At 42.8% G+C, this 8,476-nt stretch overlaps 1 non-coding gene across 1 annotated transcript; it reads right to left on the bottom strand.

The window, feature by feature from the left end:
- Positions 1-7,834: 7,834 nt before the first annotated feature.
- LOC120095817 (U6 spliceosomal RNA) lies at positions 7,835-7,941 on the bottom strand. The gene has a single exon (XR_015633831.1). It is a non-coding gene; the product is annotated as a U6 spliceosomal RNA (small nuclear RNA).
- Positions 7,942-8,476: the final 535 nt, after the last annotated feature.

The following is an 8,476-nucleotide window of genomic DNA, read 5'->3' as shown; positions in this document are numbered from 1 at the left end:
ATTTTGAAACTAGATCTTGCTTTTCTGGTGTGTTTGGATATTCCGTGTTTGCTTCGGTGGGAGAATTGGGCTCCGATGATGCCATGTAGTCTTGGTTTCTGTTGCTTGGATTCCTGCGCTTGCCTCTCGCCATCAGATTATCTGTAGTGTTATTTTTTTCTGCTATTTCTGACAGTGGCTAGACTGTCCTATAAGCCTGTGTGTCAGGAGTGCTGTAGACCTGTTTTCCTGTTTTCTTTCAGCCAGTTATGGGGACAGAGTGTTCTGCTTTCGGGCGTGTAGTTTTTCCTATCTACATGTCTTCAGGTGTTCCTGTGGGCCTTTGTCTTGATTTCACCAGGCAGGTCACTTGCAGCAGAAATGTTGGTCTTACCTGTGGTCCCCAGGCTCAAGTTTGCTCGTGGGGTGCTGCCTATGATCTCTCCGCGGCAGCAGCAACCAGTAAGATCTGCGCCACCCTTTCCCCCTGTAATTCTTTTTTTTTTTTTTTTTTTTTTTTTTTTTTTCATTTTTTTTTTTTTTTTTATTTTTTTTTATTAACTTGAGTATTTCTTATATACATTTCAAGTGTTATTCCCTTTCCCGGTTTCCGGGCAAACATCCCCCTCCCCCCTCCCCTTCCTTATGGGTGTTCCCCTCCCAACCCTCCCACCATTGCCGCCCTCCCCCCATAGACTAGTTCACTGGGGGTTCAGTCTTAGCAGGACCCAGGGCTTCCCCTTCCATTGGTGCTCTTACTAGGATATTCATTGCTACCTATGGGGTCAGAGTCCAGGGTCAGTCCATGTATAGTCTTTAGGTAGTGGCTTAGTCCCTGGAAGCTCTGGTTGCTTGGCATTGTTGTACTTTTGGGGTCTCGAGCCCCTTCAAGCTCTTCCAGTTCTTTCTCTGATTCCTTCAATAGGGGACCTATTCTCAGTTCAGTGGTTTGCTGCTGGCATTCGCCTCTGTATTTGCTGTATTCTGGCTGTGTCTCTCAGGAGCGATCTACATCCGGCTCCTGTCGGTCTGCACTTCTTTGCTTCATCCATCTAGTCCAATTGGGTGGCTGTATATGTATGGGCCAAATGTGGGACAGGCTCTGAATGGGTGTTCCTTCAGTCTCTGTTTTAATCTTTGCCTCTCCCTTCCCTGCCAAGGGTATTCTTTTTCCTCATTTAAAGAAGGAGTGAAGCATTCACATTTTGATCATCCGTCTTGAGTTTCGTTTGTTCTAGGGATCTAGGGTAATTCAAGCATTTGGGCTAATAGCCACTTATCAATGAGTGCATACCATGTATGTCTTTCTGTGATTGGGTTAGTTCACTCAGGATGATATTTTCCAGTTCCAACCATTTGCCTACGAATTTCATAAACTCGTTGTTTTTGATAGCTGAGTAGTATTCCATTGTGTAGATGTACCACATTTTCTGTATCCATTCCTCTGTTGAAGGGCATCTGGGTTCTTTCCAGCTTCTGGCTATTATAAATAAGGCTGCGATGAACATAGTGGAGCACGTGTCTCTTTTATATGTTGAGGCATCTTTTGGGTATATGCCCAAGAGAGGTATAGCTGGATCCTCAGGCAGTTCAATGTCCAATTTTCTGAGGAACCTCCAGACTGATTTCCAGAATGGTTTTACCAGTCTGCAATCCCACCAACAATGGAGGAGTGTTCCTCTTTCTCCACAACCTCGCCAGCATCTGCTGTCACCTGAGTTTTTGATCTTAGCCATTCTCACTGGTGTGAGGTGAAATCTCAGGGTTGTTTTGATTTGCATTTCCCTTATGACTAAAGATGTTGAACATTTCTTTAGGTGTTTCTCAGCCATTCGGCATTCCTCAGCTGTGAATTCTTTGTTTAGCTCTGAACCCCATTTTTTAATAGGGTTATTTGTTTCCCTGCGGTCTAACTTCTTGAGTTCTTTGTATATTTTGGATATAAGGCCTCTATCTGTTGTAGGGTTGGTAAAGATCTTTTCCCAATCTGTTGGTTGCCGTTTTGTCCTAACCACAGTGTCCTTTGCCTTACAGAAGCTTTGCAGTTTTATGAGATCCCATTTGTCAATTCTTGATCTTAGAGCATAAGCCATTGGTGTTTTGTTCAGGAAATTTTTTCCAGTGCCCATGTGTTCCAGATGCTTCCCTAGTTTTTCTTCTATTAGTTTGAGTGTGTCTGGTTTGATGTGGAGGTCCTTGATCCACTTGGACTTAAGCTTTGTACAGGGTGATAAGCATGGATCGATCTGCATTCTTCTACATGTTGCCCTCCAGTTGAACCAGCACCATTTGCTGAAAATGCTATCTTTTTTCCATTGGATGGTTTTGGCTCCTTTGTCAAAAATCAAGTGACCATAGGTGTGTGGGTTCATTTCTGGGTCTTCAATTCTATTCCATTGGTCTATCTGTCTGTCTCTGTACCAATACCATGCAGTTTTTATCACTATTGCTCTGTAATACTGCTTGAGTTCAGGGATAGTGATTCCCCCTGAAGTCCTTTTATTGTTGAGGATAGCTTTAGCTATCCTGGGTTTTTTGTTATTCCAGATGAATTTGCAAATTGTTCTGTCTAACTCTTTGAAGAATTGGATTGGTATTTTGATGGGGATTGCATTGAATCTGTAGATTGCTTTTGGTAAAATGGCCAGTTTTACTATATTAATCCTGCCAATCCATGAGCATGGGAGATCTTTCCATCTTCTGAGGTCTTCTTCAATTTCTTTCTTCAGTGTCTTGAAGTTCTTATTGTACAGATCTTTTACTTGCTTGGTTAAAGTCACACCGAGGTACTTTATATTATTTGGGTCTATTATGAAGGGTGTCGTTTCCCTAATTTCTTTCTCGGCTTGTTTCTCTTTTGTATAGAGGAAGGCAACTGATTTATTTGAGTTAATTTTATACCCAGCCACTTTGCTGAAGTTGTTTATCAGCTTTAGTAGTTCTCTGGTGGAACTTTTGGGATCACTTAAATATACTATCATATCATCTGCAAATAGTGATATTTTGACCTCTTCTTTTCCGATCTGTATCCCTTTGATCTCCTTTTGTTGTCTGATTGCTCTGGCTAGAACTTCAAGAACTATATTGAATAAGTAGGGAGAGAGTGGGCAGCCTTGTCTAGTCCCTGATTTTAGTGGGATTGCTTCAAGTTTCTCTCCATTTAGTTTAATGTTAGCAACTGGTTTGCTGTATATGGCTTTTACTATGTTTAGGTATGGGCCTTGAATTCCTATTCTTTCCAGGACTTTTATCATGAAGGGGTGTTGAATTTTGTCAAATGCTTTCTCAGCATCTAATGAAATGATCATGTGGTTCTGTTCTTTCAGTTTGTTTATATAATGGATCACGTTGATGGTTTTCCGTATATTAAACCATCCTTGCATGCCTGGGATGAAGCCTACTTGATCATGGTGGATGATTGTTTTGATGTGCTCTTGAATTCGGTTTGCCAGAATTTTATTGAGTATTTTTGCGTCGATATTCATAAGGGAAATTGGTCTGAAGTTCTCTTTCTTTGTTGTGTCTTTGTGTGGTTTAGGTATAAGAGTAATTGTAGATTCGTAGAAGGAATTCGGTAGGGCTCCATCTGTTTCAATTTTGTGGAATAGTTTGGATAATATTGGTATGAGGTCTTCTATGAAGGTTTGATAGAATTCTGCACTAAACCCATCTGGACCTGGGCTCTTTTTGGTTGGGAGACCTTTAATGACTGCTTCTATTTCCTTAGGAGTTATGGGGTTGTTTAACTGGTTTATCTGTTCCTGATTTAACTTTGATACCTGGTATCTGTCTAGGAAATTGTCCATTTCCTGAAGATTTTCAAATTTTGTTGAATATAGGTTTTTATAGTAAGATCTGATGATTTTTTGAATTTCCTCTGAATCTGTAGTTATGTCTCCCTTTTCATTTCTGATTTTGTTAATTTGGACGCACTCTCTGTGTCCTCTCGTTAGTCTGGCTAAGGGTTTATCTATCTTGTTGATTTTCTCAAAGAACCAACTTTTGGTCCTGTTGATTCTTTCTATGGTCCTTTTTGTTTCTACTTGGTTGATTTCAGCTCTGAGTTTGATTATTTCCTGCCTTCTATTCCTCCTGGGTGTATTTGCTTCTTTTTGTTCTAGAGCTTTTAGGTGTGCTGTCAAGCTGCTGACATATGCTCTTTCCTGTTTCTTTCTGCAGGCACTCAGCGCTATGAGTTTTCCTCTTAGCACAGCTTTCATTGTGTCCCATAAGTTTGAGTATGTTGTATCTTCATTTTCATTAAATTCTAAAAAGTTTTTAATTTCTTTCTTTATTTCTTCCTTGACCAGGTTATCATTGAGTAGAGCATTGTTCAATTTCCACGTATATGTGGGCGTTCTTCCCTTATTGTTATTGAAGACCAGTTTTAGGCCGTGGTGGTCCGATAGCACGCATGGGATTATTTCTATCTTTCTGTACCTGTTGAGGCCCGTTTTTTGACCAATTATATGGTCAATTTTGGAGAAAGTACCATGAGGAGCTGAGAAGAAGGTATATCCTTTTGCTTTAGGATAGAATGTTCTATAAATATCCGTTAAGTCCATTTGGCTCATGACTTCTCTTAGTCTGTCGACATCACTGTTTAATTTCTGTTTCCATGATCTGTCCATTGATGAGAGTGGGGTGTTGAAATCTCCCACTATTATTGTGTGAGGTGCAATGTGTGTTTTGAGCTTTAGTAAGGTTTCTTTTACGTATGTAGGTGCCCTTGTATTTGGGGCATAGATATTTAGGATTGAGAGTTCATCTTGGTGGATTTTTCCTTTGATGAATATGAAGTGTCCTTCCTTATCTTTTTTGATGACTTTTAGTTGGAAATTGATTTTATTTGATATTAGAATGGCTACTCCAGCTTGCTTCTTCTGACCATTTGCTTGGAAAGTTGTTTTCCAGCCTTTCACTCTGAGGTAGTGTCTGTCTTTGTCTCTGAGGTGTGTTTCCTGTAGGCAGCAGAATGCAGGGTCCTCGTTGCGTATCCAGTTTGTTAATCTATGTCTTTTTATTGGGGAGTTGAGGCCATTGATATTGAGAGATATTAAGGAATAGTGATTATTGTTTCCCTTTATATTCATATTTGGATGTGAGGTTATGTTTGTGTGCTTTCATTCTCTTTGTTTTGTTGCCAAGACGATTAGTTTCTTGCTTCTTCTACGGTATAGCTTGCCTCCTTATGTTGGGCTTTACCATTTATTATCCTTTGTAGTGCTGGATTTGTAGAAAGATATTGTGTAAATTTGGTTTTGTCATGGAATATCTTGGTTTCTCCATCAATGTTAATTGAGAGTTTTGCTGGATACAGTAACCTGGGCTGGCATTTGTGTTCTCTTAGGGTCTGTATGACATCAGTCCAGGATCTTCTGGCCTTCATAGTTTCTGGCGAGAAGTCTGGTGTGATTCTGATAGGTCTCCCTTTATATGTTACTTGACCTTTTTCCCTTACTGCTTTTAATATTCTTTCTTTATTTTGTGCGTTTGGTGTTTTGACAATTATGTGACGGGAGGTGTTTCTTTTCTGGTCCAATCTATTTGGAGTTCTGTAGGCTTCTTGTATGCCTATGGGTATCTCTTTTTTTAGGTTAGGGAAGTTTTCTTCTATGATTTTGTTGAAGATATTTACTGGTCCTTTGAGCTGGGAGTCTTCACTCTCTTCTATACCTATTATCCTTAGGTTTGATCTTCTCATTGAGTCCTGGATTTCCTGTATGTTTTGGACCAGTAGCTTTTTCCGCTTTACATTATCTTTGACAGTTGAGTCAATGATTTCTATGGAATCTTCTGCTCCTGAGATTCTCTCTTCCATCTCTTGTATTCTGTTGGTGAAGCTTGTATCTACAGCTCCTTGTCTCTTCTTTTGGTTTTCTATATCCAGGGTTGTTTCCATGTGTTCTTTCTTGATTGCTTCTATTTCCATTTTTAATTCCTTCATCTGTTTGATTGTGTTTTCCTGGAATTCTTTCAGGGATTTTTGCCATTCCTCTCTGTAGGCCTCTACTTGTTTATTAATGATTTCCTGTGTTTCCCTAAGTGTGTTCATGTCTTTCTTGAAGTCCTCCAGCATCATGATCAAATATGATTTTGAAACTAGATCTTGCTTTTCTGGTGTGTTTGGATATTCCATGTTTGTTTTGGCGGGAGAATTGGGCTCCGATGATGGCATGCAGTCTTGGTTTCTGTTGCTTGGGTTCCTGCGCTTGCCTCTCGCCATCAGATTATCTCTAGTGTTACTTTGTTCTGCTATTTCTGACAGTGGCTAGATTGACCTATAAGCCTGTGTGTCAGGAGTGCTGTAGACCTGTTTTCCTCTCTTTCAGTCAGTTATGGGGACAGTGTGTTCTGCTTTCCGGCGTGTAGTTTTTCCTCTCTACAGGTCTTCAGCTGTTCCTGTGGGCCTGTGTCTTGAGTTCACCAGGCAGCTTTCTTGCAGCAGAAAATTTGGTCTTACCTGTGGTCCCGAGGCTCAGGTTCGCTCGTGGGGTGCTGCCCAGGGGCTCTCTGCAGCGGCAGCAACCAGGAAGACCTGTGCCGCCCCTTCCGGGAGCTTCAGTGCACCAGGGTTCCAGATGGTCTTTGGCTTTTTCCTCTGGCGTCCGAGATGTGTGTGCAGGGAGCAGTCTCTTCTGGTTTCCCAGGCTTGTCTGCCTCTCTGAAGGTTTAGCTCTCCCTCCCACGGGATTTGGGTGCAGAGAACTGTTTATCCGGTCTGTTTCTTTCAGGTTCCGGCGGTGTCTCAGGCGCAGAAGTCCTACCGCTCCTGGGCCCTCCCCCACGGGAGCCCAGAGGCCTTATACAGTTTCCTCTTGGGCCAGGGATGTGGGCAGGGGTGAGCAGTGTTGGTGGTCTCTTCCGCTCTGCAGCCTCAGGAGTGCCCACCTGACCAGGCGGTTGGGTCTCTCTCTCACCGGGTCTGGGAGCAGAGAGCTGCTGCGGGCCGGGATCCGCGGGTGTGGGACTTCCGGTAAACACAGACCGTGCCTCCTAGAGAAATTCTGCTTCCGTGTCCCAAGCTCACCAGGCAGCTTTCTTGCAGCAGAAAATTAGGTCTTACCTGTGGTCCCGAGGCTCAGGTTCGCTCGTGGGGTGCTGCCCAGGGGCTCTCTGCAGCGGCAGCAACCAGGAAGACCTGTGCCGCCCCTTCCGGGAGCTTCAGTGCACCAGGGTTCCAGATGGTCTTTGGCTTTTTCCTCTGGCGTCCGAGATGTGTGTGCAGGGAGCAGTCTCTTCTGGTTTCCCAGGCTTGTCTGCCTCTCTGAAGGTTTAGCTCTCCCTCCCACGGGATTTGGGTGCAGAGAACTGTTTATCCGGTCTGTTTCTTTCAGGTTCCGGCGGTGTCTCAGGCGCAGAAGTCCTACCGCTCCTGGGCCCTCCCCCACGGGAGCCCAGAGGCCTTATACAGTTTCCTCTTGGGCCAGGGATGTGGGCAGGGGTGAGCAGTGTTGGTGGTCTCTTCCGCTCTGCAGCCTCAGGAGTGCCCACCTGACCAGGCGGTTGGGTCTCTCTCTCACCGGGTCTGGGAGCAGAGAGCTGCTGCGGGCCGGGATCCGCGGGTGTGGGACTTCCCTCCCCCTGTAATTCTTTAAGGGATTTTTGTGTTTCCTCGTTAAGGGCTTTTACCTGTTTACCTGTGTTGTCCTGTATTTCTTTAAGGGAATTATTTAGGTCTTTCTTAAAGTCCTCTATCATCATCATGAAATGTGATTTTTAAATCAGAATCTTCCTTTTCCACTGTGTTGTGGTTTCCATGACTTGCTTTGGTGGGAGAACTGGGTTCTAATGATGTCAAATGGCCTTGGTTTCTGTTGCTTAGGTTCTTGCACTTGCCTCTCACCACCTGGTTAATAATATGGAATGTTTCCGGAGGTTGATCATCATTCTTACACAGGGGCCATGCTAAACTTCTCTGTATAGTTCCAATTTTAGTATATGTGCTGTGGAAGTGATCACCTTAGGTGTATTTTAAATGTAAATTTCTGCCACATTTCTAACATCAACACACCTTCATTCTATTTCCATGATTCTATTAAGTATGGTTCACAGCATTATGAGTTTATAATTTTACTTCCTTGGAGATCCTGGTGGTTGGTTGAACCTTCCCTACAATTATCACAGTACTATGAGTTTTCTTCTAGTATTGTACAAAATATTAACCCAAATGCTGAAAGTTATATTTCTTCCCAAGGTGCACAAGTTCTGGCACTAGTGGGATTATCCACTTAATTTTGTTCAGCAAAGAATTTACCTAGCCCCTTTCCTGAAATCTTAATGAACAGATTGGGGAAGGATAGAAGCCTTGGAAGCTAAGAACATATTAAACCCATGGAACCCTGATTCCTCCTTGGTTTCTTTAGAGAATCCTCCTGGCTTCGTTTCAAGTCATTTTGCCATGATGTGCTGCTTTGTTTCAGTCCCCTGATTTGTGAAGCCAGAAATAAAACCTGTCATGTGCATCAAAGTCACCTCTCCTTGAGGGCTTATAATG

This window comes from Rattus norvegicus, chromosome 11 (genome assembly GCF_021556685.1).
Source record: "Rattus norvegicus strain SHRSP/BbbUtx chromosome 11, alternate assembly SHRSP_T2T, whole genome shotgun sequence".
Taxonomy (NCBI): Eukaryota; Metazoa; Chordata; class Mammalia; order Rodentia; family Muridae; genus Rattus; species Rattus norvegicus.
Note: the sequence above shows the minus strand (reverse complement) of the source record. Positions and strands in the feature narration are given on the sequence as shown.